The sequence below is a fragment of the Nuphar pumila genome, chromosome 13, assembly GCF_984573655.1.
Source record: "Nuphar pumila chromosome 13, dmNupPumi1.hap1.1, whole genome shotgun sequence".
NCBI classification, from domain to species: Eukaryota; Viridiplantae; Streptophyta; class Magnoliopsida; order Nymphaeales; family Nymphaeaceae; genus Nuphar; species Nuphar pumila.
In genome coordinates, this window is record NC_143261.1 from 16,782,209 (window position 1) to 16,801,595 (window position 19,387).

Sequence of the window (19,387 nt, forward strand, 5' to 3'; positions counted from 1 at the left end):
AAATTGAGTTAGGGGATCATACAAGTGGCCACCCTAGGGAAAAAACAATTTGAATAAATCAAAAACAAAAAAACTAACTAGTTTATCAGTTACTTATAAACAACCACCGAATTTTTTGTTTATGATATTTCATCACCCCAATTGAGGGAATACATTTTTATTAGAAAGATGAAAGAAACGGTTAAAACTCATGAACCAAAAACTTAAAACATTTGACAAGTTGATAACTTTAAATTGCGTCGTCAAGAATCAATAAGTATACACAAGATGTGTTAGGATTCTAAACTGACATGAATTATGCGTTTTTTGAAATTTGGAGATGGCAGATGGACTAAAACGGCAGATTGCTGATCTGTTGAAAGGGCAATTGTTGGATTCATGATTTAATGTAGATAAATGAAATGAAATGTATGGAATAGATGAAATTTAAATTTAATAAGATGGATATATCAATATTTGAATTGGACCCACTTAAGCAACTTTCTTTTTTAAAATAAAGGAAAGAAAGCAGATCCCATTTTCTTTTGGCACGCAGAAATGGCAAGGAGCCTGAATTTATGCATAAAAAACCCTTATAGCGAGAGGAAAGGGGGTCTTAAATCTCATAAATTATCAATAAAGTGAGTATGAAAACTTTGAATTAAGGAACAAACACAATCGTCAAAAATGATTTGGGTACCACCCAGAACACCGGATCGTTTAATCTAATTTCAGCCGTCCTTTTTGTGAGCTTAAGATGTCGATTGTCTAAAATCATCCATCCATAACGTTCTGGTTGAAACATCATCGATCATGCAAGTTTCTTCCCGACATGCCACTTTTAAAGCCTACAACAAAATACAAAAACTTTATATTGTAAATGTACTACGATTTAACGACAAAACTCGAAAGGAATTTTCGATTCTCATTATGGTATTTGGAAATTTCAACAATCACGTTTTAACGCCATATTAAACCCAATTAAAAATATTACATGCTCTCTCTCTCTCTCTCACACCTACACAGATGCCTAAACAGATACAAGCACTAGAGCCAATTTCCTAATCTGCGACGCAAAAAGCAAACCCATTCAAATATTCTACAACCCTTTTAAAACTATTTAATTTTGCAGAATCACAATCCGTAGTTGATCTTCAAGAAACATCAGAAAATACGTAAACTAAAATAAAGACATGAAGCCGCACTACCCCCAAAACGGAGTAAAAACCTGGAGGGGATGAGAAAAAAGGGGGGAGAAACAAAACAAAAAACAGACGGTGATGGGTTGGAGACGGATCAGAGTCCTGGCTTATATCTCACGAAGGAGAAGTGATAGCACAGTTTGAATCATAGTCGATCATTTGGGGAAAGTCTCATCATTTCCACCTACCCACACAACTCAACTTTTTAAACGCAATAATCCCAACAAAAGACACTAAAAAAGAAGATTTCGAAAAAAAAAGAAACGATAAGATTGAAGATGATGGATCAGAAATCTGGCTTGGTCACCCCCTAAAGGAGAGAGACAAAAAATAGCTCAGTATAATCTCAGTCGATCATCTGGGGAAATAATCGTCATCTCCATCGTCGAATTCACAATCATAGCGTCAAACGATTGAAAAAATTATAAAAAAAAAAGAAGCTAGAAGATTTTTGTTCCGTGAACGATTTCGTGCTCACAAAGGGAGAGCAGAAAAGTTGGGGTTCCAACCGGAAAACTGACTTTTGCGTCGACTCATACGCAGCATCCACGGAGATCAACGAAGGCCCGTAATCAGTATACGACGCACCCAATAAAACCCATCTTCACGAAGGAATCTAAAACCTCCCACGCCCGTAAACCCCAGATCACGGAAAAGAGAGAAGAGGAATGCCCTAAGAGAAAAGAAAGGGGAGAAGGCCCCACAGAGAGGATGAAACCCCAGAAATGCAGATCCAACGAGCCTAACGAAGAAGAAGGAGAGAAACACTATAAAGGCACAGCCCGGCCTTAAAAACCCTAAACCCTAAAAAAATATGTCAATCGAACCACAGTAAACCCTAAGAGAAGGAAAGAGAGAAGTAGAAAAGAATGAGACGGACTACTACTTAAATAGATTCGCTCGCGGAAACCCTAAGAGTTCCAGTACGAGCATCTGACGGAAGAAATAGTGCCACTTGGCAAAATCGCTGGCTTGAAATAGTTTTCTAGTTCCTTCCTTCGGACGCGCAGCCCCTTGTTAAAGCCGTCGGATATTGAAGATCAAGGGCTATTTTAGGTCGAGCCTTTTTGTAAAGTTCTGCTTGCGTGTCCCACAGAGACGACCACGTCCATCGGTTTCTATGGATTTAACGGCTGAGATGATGACAGATGTGCCGGACAAGGATCCAATCATATTTTACCACAAAAATTCGGTGCGTTTGGTACCTAAAAAAGATTTGGTAATTCAAATGCATCTCATTTGTTTTATGGCTAATTAAAAGTGTACCTGTACTTAGTTCTTAAGTTTGAGTTATTTGTTTTAAATTTTCATTAAAATTCATGATTTTACTCTAACAAAACCCAATATTACCCTTTTATATATATATATATATATCACTGATCATACATTGATTGGCCTCCAATTGTTTAAACCTTGAGATCCCCCACCTACACCCAACTTTGACCTTAGGCTACGTGTGGGTTTTGAACTTGTGATGTCCCATCAACTTGATAGCATTTTAGAGGAGAATAATTACAACGGCTATGAATTTGAATAATGATAATGACTAGGTCTATGAATTTAAATAAGGAAGATAAAGCTAGGTATGGTCATGAATTACAAGTTTTTTAGATATCAACTTGCCTCTTATTTTGGAGGTTTCAGGATTTAAAATGTGTTTGGACTCCTAAAGAAGAGTTTCATTTTGCAAAATTAGGAGTGATTGGGTTTCGATAAATGTTGGAAGGACAAACCATCTCATTGGTTTCTTTCAAATATGTAGATTATGAGTTTTTAATCGGTTCTTGTAATCTTCATTGTTGGTTTGCTTGCAGTTGTTTTTAGTTTAATTCACGTGGTTTGCTTGTCGTTGTCATTAGGGAAAAGGTCTATCCTAACCCATTTAAATCCTAATCTCATTCTAAATGCTCTCTTGGATAGCCTAGAGCTCACCCTAATGAGTTGGAATAGGATTAAGATGCTTAGAATTAGGAAAACTCTTAGTTTCCTAACATCTAAAGGGGTCTTCTGAGGGCCTCTATAAATAGTTTCGGGATTCCCAGTCTAGGATTCCATCTCTCTTACCTACCAGCAACTTGAAGCTGTGAAACTATAGCGCCAACCTTCTATCATCCTAGCATCCAATTTTTAGTTTTTGGGATATCGATCAACAACGTGGAGGTTTTGTTGGAGCTTGAAGACCAAGCATATAATGCCTCAATATTTTTAATTGAAAAAAAAATATAAATTTTTTAAAATTTTTAATCATCAGCAAAAACCTTTTTAACTTTTGTTTAAAACCTTAGGCGAGTTAGATCACTCAATAACAGTAAAACTAAATTTAGTTTAAATAATTTTAATCATTTAAAATATTTCAATCTCAATAAAGAGAGTATTGTGAATCTAGAATAAACAATGACATTTTTCCAAAATAAATAATAATGTTTATCCAAAATTCAGTTCTGGTGAAAAAAAAAATGACTGCATCTTTAACGTCGCCACAACATCCACTCTAATAGACTACTTATTACTTGAAATTTCGTAGGAGGTTAGATATTCACAAGCTTCAGTAAGGAATACAATAGCAAAGCATACATGCATAGAAGCAAACATACATGAAACAATTTTCTTTTCATACATATTTCATGAACAAACAAATAATTTATCACATAATAATTCAATATTATATGCAAGAGTCTCAGTTTTGCATGACCATTCAATTTATGCATGACTTACCAGTGCAAAAAAACGTCCACCGTAGACATGAGTAGCTAAAAATTCTTTTATTTATATTTTTTTTCTTTAAATGATGCATATGATGTTTCACTACATGCACAATACATTTTCATTTTTCTTTCATAATACTCTCTGGGTACAACATAGACAATATTTGGATTAGAGCCACGACCCAGGAAGTATATTCAATCAATTTATATCGTATTACTCTGTCCTTGCACATCCATTCAAATTGTGGGTCAAGGACGATCCTATCGAGAGAGAGACTCCAACACCCTCAACCAGATATATCAAAATTAAATTTCAATTAAAATATTCTCACTACCAACCTGCATCATCGGTGGTAGTTATTCCTTTTCTCTATGGTTGAGGAAGCAACCCATCGTGCTTAACAATACCTCACAGAACCTAATGTATCGCATATTCTCTCATTGTAAGCTACAAGAGAATTAACATACATATCACTTATTATTTAATTAATTCTCATGACATACATGCTTAAACTCTAATTAATCATTTACACAATCAATGGCTCTCATAGGGCACAAACGTGTATGACTTTAATTAACCAATCAAAAGTTTATCAAGGATCACTTTAAGGCAATAACACATAGCAATTTAGCTGACTATACACAAGGTTATGAGCCACTTATCGGGGCTTGAACATTCATTTGATTTCATATCAAAAGAAACAGATAGATATTGCATTCCCATCATGGTGTAGTTTTAAAATTATGCATGGCATATATGCATCCACACTCATGCTTAAAACAATTCTGATTGCACAAAAATCTGATGCAACTTTTTTAATAAAGCATTTTAAAAATATATTTTCAGTAAAAACGTTTGTGCAAACCGTACATCAAATCATAAAAATTGGCTCACACGAGTAGTGGAGCCTAGGTCGAACTCAGAGAACGAGAAATACTTTGTATTCAAGCACACAATCTAAACTACGCTTTATTGCCTTGAAAAATAAATGATTAATTAACTAAATAAACATGAGAGTGTTGCCCCTACAGAGGGCTTAAACAAATAAATAAATGGTTTTATTACAGACACAAATGAATTAAATTCAATTAAATAAAAGCCTATTCTAAAACTAAAGAGTGTGTCTTCAGTGCTTCAAGTCTTTAGTTTGTCCCTTCTTTGCCCCTTTTATTTTCTTTCGTATGGTTTGATAAATCAGAAGGCTCCCTGAGGGCCTGAAAGGCCCTTTGAGGGGACCTTTTAGGGACCTCAGAGGGCACTTCAAGGGTATAAAAAAGGGCTTACCGCACGTCCAAACGCTTTCCAGCAAGAAACTAAAATAAAACAAAGCAGTACGAATGAAACTAAATGAAAATCTACTAACTAATAAACAAAAGAAATCAGCAAAAATCAAGATTCAACTAACTAAAATTAACTCATAAGTATTTAACTAACTCTGGACAAACCATTAACAAACTAACACTAAAAGACAAAATAGTAAAACAACATGACTAACTAGTATTCAACTAATGTAACAAACTACTAACAATCTAACTAACTAATCAAGAAACTAACTTGCTCACAAACTATTGATAATCTAAACTAAATTATCATGCACTATATATTGTATGATTTTCTTCAGAACTAACAAATAAAACAAAAAAAATTAACCTAAGCTATGCTAAAAATCAAATATAATAGAAAAGTAAAAATCGGCAATCCTAATTTAACGGCATATGCATGATAAATAACAATTAATAACTCCAAAACAATTAACATGAATTCAATATAATTTAAACTAACTAAAATAACTAAGAACTATCCTAAGCTACAGCCAAACACAATGCATAGAAATAAAGACAAAATTAACCACTAAGCAACCCAAAAATTACGAAAAGATGGAAATCGGCTAACCCAAATCAATTAACTAATTGTTAACTATATGCAAGAAAACAGCTAACACATGAATCAATGATAACCTAACTGACTTAAGTAAAAGAACTATGTTAAAATATAGAACTACAGCTATACAAAAAACTAAAAACAATTGGCTAATAATGAATCACGGCTAATGAAATCACATCTAATGAACACAACTATCTAACAAATATTAACTTAAACAAGTAATAACTAATGCTACTGACATCTAATGCAATACCTAGCTACAGCCAACAACTAATGATGAATGACTAACACAAGTAATATCAAGAATTAATCAGACCGACTACATGAAATCAAAATATTTCAAAACAAACAAATGAACTTAAAACACAAATGACTAAAACCATTAAACAATATACGTAATGGACTCAAATGCTGCTAATGAAGTGACATGACTAAAACACATAATCTAATGACATGCATAACTAAGGCCATCAATATTGTTGAAATACTAGACGTCTAATGTAAAGAAAATAACTAATACAATGCCACTAATGTCTATGCAAGAAAAATAAAAACGAGTGCAACATACTAACCTATATACTATACCCAATTTTAACACACAACAATATCAACATTAAAACAAAAGAAAACACACACTCAATGTTGGAAATCAAACAGAATTAAATTTGCTAAAAAAAACTACTTGACTACAAATTTTTCTAAGTCATCAATCTCATGAAAACCGAGTATTACAAATTCAATCTTGACTAAATTAGACCTAAAACTAACCTAAAACTAAATAGAAACTAATCAAGAACCAAGAAAATAAAATATAAAACCTATATTAAAACTACTTTCTACCTAAATCAAGATTATTCAATGCTTAAATCAAGAAAATAACTAACTTATATCAAAATAAAATATATTTGTTTCTTTTTAATTTTCAGATGCGAGAAAACTAAACTATCTAGATTAAATCATATGAATATGTAAAATATGCAATGATCAAATAAAACTATATGTGATGCAATGCTTTATGCTATGCAAAACCTAAAACTATGGTGAAACAGGAGAGAGAAGAAGCAAATCGGATGATCCGCTTCCAACGGATTGGATGAGAAGAGAAGATAATTGATCCCAACTGAACGCACGCCTCCCCGACGAAAAGAAAAGGTTGTCGACGATGGATTGGATGAAAGAAGCAAGAAGAAAAAGAAGAAGAGAGAGGGAGAAATCAGCAAGGAGAGAGAACAAGGGAGAGAAGAAAGAGCGAGAAGGGGCAAGGGGGGTGTTTTCTCAAGAGGGAAAAAATGTCCCCTCATGCTGGAAAAATATTATATATAATAAGTGAATTAGGTTAAAATAAACTTTTCAAAAAGAGTCCAAAGATTTTTGATAATTTCCAAAAAGGATCTCTTATGAAAAATGTGTTTTTCTGAAATGAGAATTCCTAAACTAATTAATTACAATATAATCTAACTAAACTATAATTAAGAAAACTCTAAACTAATAAAAAAACTAAAAACGCAGGTCAAGCTTTGAAATACATGATTTTTTGATAATTCTATTTTCAATGCAGTTTCTCAAAACTAACAATAAAAATGGATCATGCATAAAATAAGATGAATAAAATACAAAATATATGCATGATCAAATTCTCCCATGCTTATCGTTTGATAGTCATCGAGCAAACTGAAGCAAAAATAAAAAAAAAATAAAGCTAACCAAAACAAAAACCTAACTCACTTTCGTAGGAATCACGGTTGCATTTAGCATATGCAACAAACCCTTTCAACCCCTGAGTTACTCTAGTGGATGAGTAAGGTCTCATGAGGGTTTGCAGTGATGCTACCCACAAACATCTTTGTCATGTATGCATAAGATTAAAATTCAAAAAGCATTAGGCAGTTAAGGAGTTGGTTTTCACAAATATTTCATGTCATTATCAAAACATTATTAGAGTCTTTTACATACCACCACAAAATAAAATATTTTCGTTCACTTTTCTAAATATCATAATTATTTATGCTTTATTCTCAGAAAATCAAATGTGTACATATTATTTACTTATCCTAACTCATATGTTTTATGCATAAGTTTTCTTAATATTTGTTTCTAAACAGTAAACTTTTTCTTTTACGCTCTTTTTTTTTTCAAAATTTTCACACTTTCTCTTTCTTTTTGTTGAGCACTATTTCAAATTTTCAGTTTTCATGACTCGTGTAACGAGCTTTGGGTCAGTAACTCCTAGGCCAGACGACCTTAGGGCACCAGATACAAAGTATCCCTCAGATTTACTTGCTCAAGTCACTGGACCTTCAATTTTCATAGTTTACGTATAGTTTGCTTCTTGTCATGTGCAATGTTAACATATATTAGGCTATCTATGAAGTCCATGTAACAAGCTTTTGGGTCGGTGGCTCCCGAGCCAGATGGCTTTAGGGCACCAGATGTAAACACCCATCAGGTTCTACTTACTTGAACAAAATAGGTCACATATATTAACTTAGACAAATGAGTGATTTTTTTTGTTATTCTTTTCAACATAGGAATCAAACACTTCAACTTGTGTCTGAGCCCAGTTACTGAGGAGTACGAAGAGATCAAACAACTAAACATATGCTCTTTTCCACTTTTTAAGTTCATATTTTCAAAGTTGTTCATTTGCTTAGTTTTTCAAAAATAAAACTGTGCATATTTATACTTGTGATTCAAAATAAATGTTAATATGCATTTATAATCATTTCTTTGAAATCCACATAAACAACCATGTTTTTCGAGATTAGTATCAGAATTTTTTTTTCATGGGGCTTAAAAATCCTCTAAAAACATTAGATTTTGCAAAGCATTCATATAAGATCAAACTTATTCCTTAAAAGCCCATTTTTTATGAGTTGTCATCAATGTGCAAATATGAACATAGAAAAAGTTTGGGTGTGCAAACTATACCCTCCCCCATGCTTGAATGATACTGCCCTTAGTGGCACTCCCCAATGCTTGTATGAAACTGAGTGAATGCATATGAGAACAAAAATAAATGAGAGAAAATGAGTAGAAGTCACCTAATCCACACTGTGGAATCTTACCTGATATGGCACGTGAATGGTTTTACAGGGGTTCTACCTGTCTCATAGTTTGCAACTCACAAAAATATACAAAAATGCAATGCATACATGCTCTATCATTCACGCTCATGAAAAAACAGAAAAATAGAAAAAACACTAAAGCTACTAATAATATATTATAAATATGGTCTGCCTCCAATAAAGTGTTAGGTTTTACGTCATGAGGCAGACAGATCTCTGGATACCCTTCATTATCCATAAAATCAATAAACGTGAAGTCATGCTCAATCAGGGGCTCTGAGAAAAAGAGTATCATCTGTGACACTGCGCACTATGTGTCCTCTAACTCTATCCCTAAGTATCCTACGATGACTCTCTAAATTTGCAGGAAGAACGAGATTAGTCTCCACATGGAGGCTATTCTCACAAGATAGAGAGTCACAAATTGAACAACACACATCCAACTGCGGATCAGATTGCTTCCCTGTGGCGTCTGTCACATGAAAGTAGTGGTCATGTCTTGTCGCTCTGTTGGCCGGATTAGCGATATGCAAGCATAAATGCTTTTTGCCAAAAGAAACCTCTATCTCCTTAGTATGACAATTTATATGAGCATAGGTAGTGGCCAAGAATGGTCTGCTCAGAATGATGGAGATCTGGCGAGCGACATCGGTGTCCTTTATGTCCACAATAAAAAAATCGACAAGAAAGTAGAAGTCCTCGACTTTGACTAACACATCTTCCACGATTCCTCACGGACGCTTGGTAGACCTGTCAGCCAACTGCAAGACAGTAGTCGTGGGCTTCAGATCCCTAATCTTAAAAGTGTCATACAGGGAACCTGACAAAATATTCACGCTTGCCCCAAGATTAAGCAATATACGCTGGATAGTCATGTTCCCTATAACACACGAGATGATCGATGCCCCAGGATCTTTGAGCTTAGACGTGGCTTGGTGTCTAAACACGGAGCTCACCTGCTCAGTCAAGAAGATCATCTTAGGCAATGACCTCAATTTTCTCTTCTACGTGTAAAGTTCTTTGAGGAACTTTGCATAAGCAGACACTTGTTGGATGACGTCAAGCAGGGGGATGTTTATGTGAACCGACTTAAACATGTCAAGCGTTTCATGCATGTGCACCCTCTGCTTGCCGAAGTCAATCAGTTTTTCTAAGGCTTGAGGAAAAGTGACTCAGGAGATATACAAAGAAGGTACATGTTGTGAGCCCTGCCCGTTCTCCTTGGGCATGGTGGAGGAGATCGATTGGTCAGTAGGTGTGGCAGTGGGCCTGTCAGTCGACTTCTAAGTAAGGTGGAATGTCTTCCCACTCTGAAAGGTCATAACAGAGTTGGCCTCTCTTGGTGGGACTCTGTAAGGCACAGATCGTGATACATGGGTTCTTGACCCTTTAAGTTGACGACAGACTGACTCGAGAGGCTTCTCTGGCTTCGTCTGCTTAAGGCCTCAGCCAACTATCCCATCTGAGTCTCTAGCTTTGTTATCGATTGCGTGTGGGAATCGAGGTTAGCCTGAATGTTAGAAAAGGCCTCGAGCAACTTCTCTTGAAAAGATGGGCTCGATGTGGGATCCTGAGGAGAAGGCAAGCTAAGCTGAGGATGGGACGCAGGTAACCTTGTGGGAGGTTACCGTGTCTGTGTTGTGTCTGAAGAGGCATGTAGAGTGGCCCTTGTGGATTTATCCAAGAAAAATTGAAATGATTTCACCATCCCAGGTTATAGGTAGGTGCATACGGGTCGGGCACCGGTCTGACGAAACCTTAGACAACATTCACTTGCTCCTGAATGAATTCAAGGTATAGTGGTGTTGTCAGACACTCAAAAACAAAGTGTGTAGAGCTAGCGCATAGCTCACACACTTTTCTTACTGGATTTAGCGAAGCTAGGTTGGCCAGTAATTGATCTACTTTCCTGGTCAACTGGTCCACTTTGATTTGTAAATCATGTCCGGACCCAACTTTGAAAATCTCTCCCTTCTTAGGACCACTAGGAACATGTGTGGTCCTATCAAGTCACGAAGACATGGCATGATGTATAGCATTTTTGCTCAATGTATCGAATAATGTTTATGCCTCATCCTCGCTCTTGAGCATGAACATGCCCCCACACGAAGAGTCAACCATTTGCTTGTTCTTCTCGGTCAAGCAATCATAAAAGTACTGCACCAGTTGCCAATGGGGCACCTAGTGGTGGAGGCACTTCTCAAGAAGATCTTTTATCCTCTCTCATGTTTCATGGAACTGTTCTTCCTCAATCTGAGAAAAACTGGTAATGGCTTTACGAAACTGGTTTGTCTTACTAATTGAGAAATATTTCTTAAGGAACTCACGTAACATGCATTCTCAAGTGGTAATCTGAACAGTATCGAGGGCCTTCAGCCAGTACTTGGCTTTGTCCTTGAGGGAGAATGAGAACATCAACCTCAATGTGTCATCTCCAAAATTATTGATCTCGCCATAGAGCAGATCTCGAGAAACTCATCGAGATAACGGTAGGGATCTTCGTTGTTCAAGCCATAGAAAGATAATAGCATTTGTATAATATTGTCTTTTATCGCGAACTACAATGCTCTTACAGTGAGTCTCGCATTACAGGAGGTCAGAGTGTAAGTATTAGGAGTGAAGTACTCCCTAAGAGGACGAGTCAACTGTTGATCTCGAGCCATGTGGCCGGATCGACGGGCTCTCCTACTAAAAAACTCGAGTTCGTCAACTAACTTAGCAAGCTCGGGGTCAAGTGAGTGTCGCTCTTGCATGCACCTCAAGGTAGACTGGTGCATAAACCATCCTAAGATACTGGTTTTCTACCTACCTAACGTGCAGTGCGGCCAAACCACAATAAACCACAAAGCAGGTAAAAGAAAAGACTGGAAAGCAATAAATAAAGCACCACACACTTGCACTCAATAAATATTTTGTGAAAAACAAACTATGAGCACAATACCAATCATGCACGATCACCTTTAAGGGTATCCTAATAGGTGGGCCATGCAAGAAAGGTAAACTAGTATCTAGAGTGTGCAAACACGTGGTTCTAAGCCTAAGTAAGGAAAGAAAACTAAACAATTTTAATATGAAACATAAATTAGAATAAGCAACCTAAACAATAAACAAAAAGTAAACTAGCAACCTATAAAACATCATCAAAGAATAGCAATAAAGTGAATACTCGTATAATTCATCGTTCTTTGGCAACGACGCCAAAAATTTGATGCAACTTTTTCAATGAAGCATTTTAAAAATATATTTTTAGTAAAAACATTTATGCAAATCGTGCATCAAATCATAAAAACTGGCTTGCATGAGTGGTGGAGTGCGAGTCAAACTCAGAGAACGGGAAATACTTTGTATTCAAGCACACAATCTAAACTACGTTTTATTGTCTTGAAAAATAAATAATTAATTAACTAAATAAGCATGAGAGTGATGCCTCTGCAGAGCGTTTAAACAAATAAATAAATGATTTTATTATAGACCTAAATGAATTAAATTAAATTAAATTAAAGCCTATTCTAAAAATAAAAGAGTGTCTTCAGTGCTTCAAGTCTTTAGTCCGTCCCTTCTTTGTCCCTTTGTTTTCTTTTGTATGGTTTGATAAATCAGAGGGCTCCTTAAAAGCTTGAAAGGCCTTTTGAGAGAGCCTTTTAGGGACCTCAGAGGGTAAAAAAGGGGTTCACCGCACGTCCCAATACTTCCCTGCAAGAAACTAAAACAAAACAAAACAGTACAAATGAAACTAACGAAAATCTACTGACTAATAAACAAAAGAAATCAGCAAAAATCAAGATTCAACTAACTAAAAACAAGTTATAAGAATTTAACTAACTCCGAACAAACCATTAACAAACTAACACTAAAAGACAAAATAGTAAAGTAACCTAACTAACTAGTATTCAACTAATGTAACAAACTACTAACAATCTAACTAACTAATCAAGAAACTAACTTGCTAACAAACTATTGATAATCTAAACTAAATTATCATGCACTATATGTTGTACGGGTTTTTTTTAGAACTAACAAATAAAATTTTTTAACCTACGCTATGCTAAAAATCAAATATAATAGAAAAGTAAAAATCGGCTATCCTAATTTAACTGCATATGCATGATAAATAACAATTAATAACTCTAAAAAACCTAACATGAATTCAATATAATTTAAACTAACTAAAATAATTAAGAACTATCCTAAGCTACAGCTAAACACAATGCATAAAAATAAAAATAAAATTAACCACTAAGCAACCCAAAAAATATGAAAAAATGGAAATCGGCTAACCCAAATCAATTAACTAATTATTAACTATATGCAAGAAAACAACTAACACATGAATCAATGAGAACCTAACTGACTTAAGTAAAAGAACTACGCTAAATTATAGAACTACAACTATACAAAAAACACTAAAAACAATTGGCTAATAATGAATCACGGCTAATGAAATCACATCTAACGAACACAACTATCTAACAAATATTAACTTAAACAAGTAATAACTAATGCTACTGACATCTAATGCAATACCTAGCTACAACCAACAACTAATGATGAATGACTAACACAAGTAATATCAAGAATTAATCAGACCCACTACATGCAATCAAAATATTTCAAAACAAACAAATGAACTTAAAACACAAATGACTAAAATCGTTAAACAATATACGTAATGGACTCAAATGCTGCTAATGAAGTGACATGACTAAAACACAGAATCTAATGACATGTGTAACTAAGGCCATCAACACTGTTGAAATACTAGACGTCTAATGTAAAGAAAATAACTAATGCAATGCCACTAATGTCTATGCAAGAAAAATAAAATGAGTGCAACATGCTAACCTATATACTATACCCAATTTGGACACACAACAATATCAACATTAAAACAAAAGAAAACACACACTCAATCTTGGAAATCAAACCGAATTAAATTTGCTAAAAAAAAATACTCGACTACTTCAAAATTTTCTAAGTCATCAATCTCATGAAAACCGAGTATTACAAATTCAATCTTGACTAAAATCAGACCTAAATCTAACCTAAAACTAATCAGGAACTAATCAAGAACCAAGAAAATAAAATATAAAACTATATTAAAACTACGATTTACCTAAATCAAGATTATTCAATGCTTAAATCAAGAAAGCGGCTAACCTATATCAAAATGAAATATATTTGTTTCTTTTTATTTTTTAGATGCGAGAAAACTAAATTATCTAGATTAAATCATATGAACATGTAAAATATGCAATGATCAAATAAAACTACATGTGATGCAATGCTTTATGCTATATAAAACCTAAAACTATGGTGAAACGAGAGAAGAGAAGAAGCAAACTGGACGATCCGCTTCCAATGGATTGGATGAGAAGAAAAGATGTTAGATCCTAGTAGAATGCACGTCTCCCCGATGAAAAGAAAAGGTTGTCACCGATTGATTGAATGAGAGAAGCAAGAAGAAAAAGAAGAAGAAGAGAGAGGGAGAAATCGGCAAGGAAAGAGAACAAGGGATTGAAGGAAGAGAGAGAGAGGAAGCAAGGGGGGCATTTTCTCAAGCGATAAAAAATGTTCCCTCATGCTGAAAAAATCCTATATAATGAGTGAATTAGGTTAAAACAAACTTTTCAAAAAGAGTCCAAAGATTTTTTATAATTTCCAAAAAAGGTCTCTTATAAAAACATGTTTTTCTAAAATGAGAATTCCTAAACTAATTTAAATTAATTAATTACAACATAATCTAACTAAACTACAATTAAGAAAACTTTAAACTAATAAAAAAAACTAAAAATGCAAGGCAAGCATTGAAATACATGATTTTCTGATAATTATATTTTCAATGCAGTTTCTCGAAACAAATGATAAAAATAGGTTTTTAAAGCAATTTTCCACTGAATCATGCATAAAACAAGTTGAATAAAATGCAAAATATATGCATAATCAAATAAAGTGTGCAGTTGGAGTTTATTTTGAATATATGCCTTTTAAATTTTATTTTGAATCATAAGTATGAATATGCACAGTTTTATTTTTGAAAAACTAAGCAAATGAACAACTTTGAAAATACGAGCTTAAAAAGTGAAAAAGAGCATACATTTAGTTGTTTGATCTCTTCGTACTCCCTTGTAATTGGGCTCAGATACAAGTTAAAGTGTTTGAATTATATGTCAAAAGGGATAACGAAAGAAGTCACTTATTTGCCTAAGTTGATATTTGTGGCCTATTGTGTTCGAGCAAGTAGAGCCTGAGGGGTGTTTACACCTGTTACCTTGGAGCCCTCTGGTTTGAGAGTCATCGGCTTGAAAACTCATTACATGGACTTTATAGAGAGCCTAATATATATTGACATTGCACATGATAGAGAAACATACTATACGTAAAACTATGAAAATTGAAGGTCTAGTGACTCGAACAATTAAGTCTAAGGGATACTTTGTATCTGGTGCCCTAAGGTCATCTAGCCTGGGAGTCACTGACCCAAAGCTTGTTACATGGGTCACGAAAACTGAAAAATTGATATAATGCTTAATAAAAAGAAAAAAATATAGAAAAATTTGAAAATCAAGAAAAAGAGAGAAAATAGCGTAAAAGAAAAAGTTCATTGCTTAAAAGCAAATATTGAAAAAACTTGTGCAGAAAACATATGAGTGATGATTAGTAAATAATAACTTGTACATATTTGATTTTCTGAGAATAAAGCATAAATAATTATGATATTTGAAAAAGTGAAATAAAATGTTTTATCCTATGGTGGCATGTAAAAGACTCTAATTATGTTTTGATGATGGAATAACATGAAATATTTGTGAAAACAAACTCCTTAGTTGCCCAATGCTTCTTGAATTGAAATCTTTATGCATACATGACAGAGATGTTTATGGGTAGCATCACTGCAAACCCTCACGAGACCTTACTCATCCACTGGTGTAACCCAAGAGTTAAAAGAGCTTGTTGTATACGCTAAATGCAACCGTGATTCCTACGAAAGTGAGTTAGGTTTTTGTTTTAGTTAGTTTTATTTTTTTTGTTGCTTTTTGCTTCAGTTTGCTCGAGGACTAGCAAACGATAAGCATAAAGGTATTTGATCATGCATAATATTCTCATTTTATTCATCTTATTTTATACAAGATCTAGTGAAAAATAACTTTAAAAACCTAGTTTTATCTTTAGTTTTGAGAAGCCGCATTGGAATTGAAAATATCAGAAAATCATGTATTTCAAGGCTTGCCTTGCGTTTTTAGTATTTTTATTAGTTTAGGATTTTCTTAATTGTAGTTTAGTTAGATTAGGTTTTAATTGGCTAACTTTAATTAGTTTAGGAATAAACATTTTAGAGAAATATATTTTTCCAAGCAAAGTCTTTTTGTAAATTATTGAAAATTCTTTGGACCTGTTTTGAAATTTTTGTTTAACCTAATTTTAATATTATAAATAATATGTTTTCAGAAAGGGAAAATGTTTTTCCTTGGTAGGAGTTCACCCCCCTTGCTCTCTCTCCTCTCTGTCTCCTTTGCTCCATCTCTCTCAGTGCTCATTTTTTTCTTATTCTTCCTCCTCTTCTCCTTCTTCTTCTTCTTCTTTTACTACTTTCTTCTAGCCTCTCATCGTCGGCAAACTCATCTTCTTCGTCGGGAAGGTGTATCTACATCCCAAGAATAACCGCTTCTTCTCTCAACCCATCCGTCGAGAGTGGATCGTCCAGTTCGTTTCTTCTTTTTCTTTTTCATCGTAGTTTAATTTTGCATCTCATAAAGCATAGCATCACATCATCTGCATATTTGATCTAGTTAGTTCATATCTTGCATTTGAAAAATAAAAAGACAAAAATATATTTTGTTTTGATATAGGTTAGCCATTTTCTGGATTTAAGCATTAAAAAATCTTGATTTAGGTAGATCGTAGTTTTAATATAGGTTTTATATTTTATTTTCTTGGTTCTTGATTAGTTCCTGATTAGTTTTAGGTTAGATTTTGGTTTGATTTAGTCAAGATTGAATTTGTAATACTCGGTTTTCATGAGATTGATGACTTAGAAAATTTTGAAGTAGTCGAGTAGTTTTTTTTAGCAATTTCCAACATTGAGTGTGTGTTTTCTTTTATTTTAATGTTGATATTGCTGTGTGTTAAAACTGAGTATAGTATATAGGTTAGCATGCTGCACTCATTTTATTTTTCTTGCATAGACATTAGTGGCATGGCATTAGTTATTTTCTTTATATTAGACATCTAGTATTTCAATAGTGTTGATGGCCTTAGTTACGTATGTCATTAGATTATGTGTTTTAGTCATGTCACTTCATTAGCAGCATTTGAGTTTTTAGTCATTTGTGTTTTAAGTTCATTTGTTTGTTTTGAAAAAATTTGATTGCATGCAGTCGGTCTGATTAATTCTTGATATTACTTGTGGTAGTCATTCATCATTAGTTGTTGGTTGTAGCCAAGTATTGCATTAGATGTCAGTAGCATTAGTTATTGCTTGTTTAAGTTAATCTTTGTTAGATAGTTGTGTTCATTAGATGTGATTTTATTAGCCGTGATTCATTATTAGCCAATTGTTTTTAGGTTTTTTTATTAGCTGCAATTCTATAGTTTAACGTAGTTCTTTTACTTAAGTCGGTTAGGTTCTTATTGATTCACGTGTTAGCTACTTTTCTTGCATATAGTTAACAACTAGTTAATTGATTTGAGTTAGCCGATTTTCACTTTTCTATTATATTTGATTTTTAGCATAGTTTAGGTTAATCTTGTTTGTTTTATTTGTTAGTTCTAAAAAAAACGTACATAGTGCATGATAATTTAGTTTAGATTATCAATAGTTTGTTAGCAAGTTAGTTTTTTTATTAGTTAGTTAGATTGTTAGTAGTTTCTTACATTAGTTGAATACTAGTTAGTTAGCTTGGTTTACTATTTTGCCTTTTAGTGTTAGTTTGTTCAGAGTTAATTAAATGCTTATGAGTTGATTTAGTTAGTTGAATCTTGTATTTTGCCGATTTCTTTTGTTCATTATTTAATAGATTTTCATTTAGTTTCATTTGTATTACTTTGTTTTGTTTTAGTTTCTTGCTGGGAAGCGTTTGGACGTGCGGTCAGCTCCTTTTCGTACTCTCGAAGTGCCCTCTGAGGTCCCGTCAGGCCCTCAAAAGTGCCCTCAGGAAGCCCTCAGAGAGCCCTTTAGCACCATGCAAAAGTGTTCTAGTTAACCAAAGCTAAAGAGGGAGGGACAAGAATACTCAAGCACTGAAGACTTCTTTTATTTTTAGATTAGGATTTTATTTATTTTATTCATTTAATTGGGTTTGTAATAAGGCTGTTATTCATTTGTTTAAAGTCCTCCGCAGAGGACTGCACTCTATTCCTTATTTACTCAATTAATTGATTTTGATAATAAAGAGTAGTTTAATTGTGTGTTTGAATACAAAGTATTTTCCGTTCCCTGAGTTCGACCCAGACTCCACCACTCATGAGAGCCAGTTGTTATTATTTGGTGTTTGGCTTTCACTTAGTTTTTGTTAAAAATATTGTTTTAAAAATCATTTTCATAAAACTCACACCAAATTTTTGATGTCATTGTCGAGGAATGGCGATTAATACGAGTATTCATTTTATTTTCATTGTTTGTTCTCGTTTTACTTAGGTTGTTAGTTTAGTTTTTGTTCTTTATGTAGGACTGTTTAATTTACTTTCCTTGTTGCTTATTTATGATTATTTAGTTTCTTTTCTGCAATTAGGTTTAGAACCACATGTTTGCACACCTTAGATACTAGCTTACCTTTCTTGCACGGCCCACCTATTAGGATACCCTTAGAGGTGACTGCACATGATTGGTACTATGCTCATAGCTTACTTTTAGCAAAAATATCTGTGGGTGCAAGTGTGGTGCTTGTTTATTTTCTGTTTTCTAGTTATTTTTCTTTTACCTATTTTGTGGTTTGTTGTGGTTTGGTTGCACTGCACGTTAGGTAGGTAGAAAACCTTTTACTTAGGACGGTTGTTGCACCGGTCTACACTGAGGTGCATGCAAAGGTGACGCTTGCTTGACCCTGAGCTTGCAGAGATAGTCGAGACCTCGAGTCCCTTATTAGGAGAGCCCATCCATCCGCTCCATGGCTCAGGATCAACAGTTGACCCATCCTCTTAGGAAGTACTTCACTCCCAATGCTTGCACTCTGACCTACTGCACCATTATAAGAGCGCCACAGGCCAGCATAATCCAAATGCTCCCATCTTTCTATGGTCTGAACAATGAAGACCCCTACCATTATCTCGATGAGTTTTTCGAGATCTGCTCTACGGTGTAGATCAATAATTTTGAGGATGACGCATTGAGGTTGACGTTTTTCTCATTCTCCCTCAAGGACAACGCTAAGCACTGGCTTAAGGCCCTCGATGATGTTTAGATTTACACTTGAGAATGCATGCAGTGTGAGTTCCTCAAGAAGTGTTTTCCAATTAGTAAGACAAACCAATTTTGTAAAGCCATTACCAGTTTCTCTAAGATTGAGAAAAAACAGTTTCATGAGACCTGAGAGCGGATGAAAGATCTTCTCCAGA

The 19,387-nt window shown here is 34.2% G+C and overlaps 2 non-coding genes across 2 annotated transcripts; both read right to left on the reverse strand.

Moving 5' to 3' along the window:
* Positions 1–1,270: 1,270 nt before the first annotated feature.
* On the reverse strand, positions 1,271–1,365 carry LOC149817925 (small nucleolar RNA Z103). Its single transcript, XR_016427529.1, has one exon. It is a non-coding gene; the product is annotated as a small nucleolar RNA Z103 (small nucleolar RNA).
* A 97-nt stretch (positions 1,366–1,462) lies between these two features.
* LOC149817926 (small nucleolar RNA Z103) lies at positions 1,463–1,564 on the reverse strand. Its single transcript, XR_016427528.1, has one exon. It is a non-coding gene; the product is annotated as a small nucleolar RNA Z103 (small nucleolar RNA).
* Positions 1,565–19,387: the final 17,823 nt, after the last annotated feature.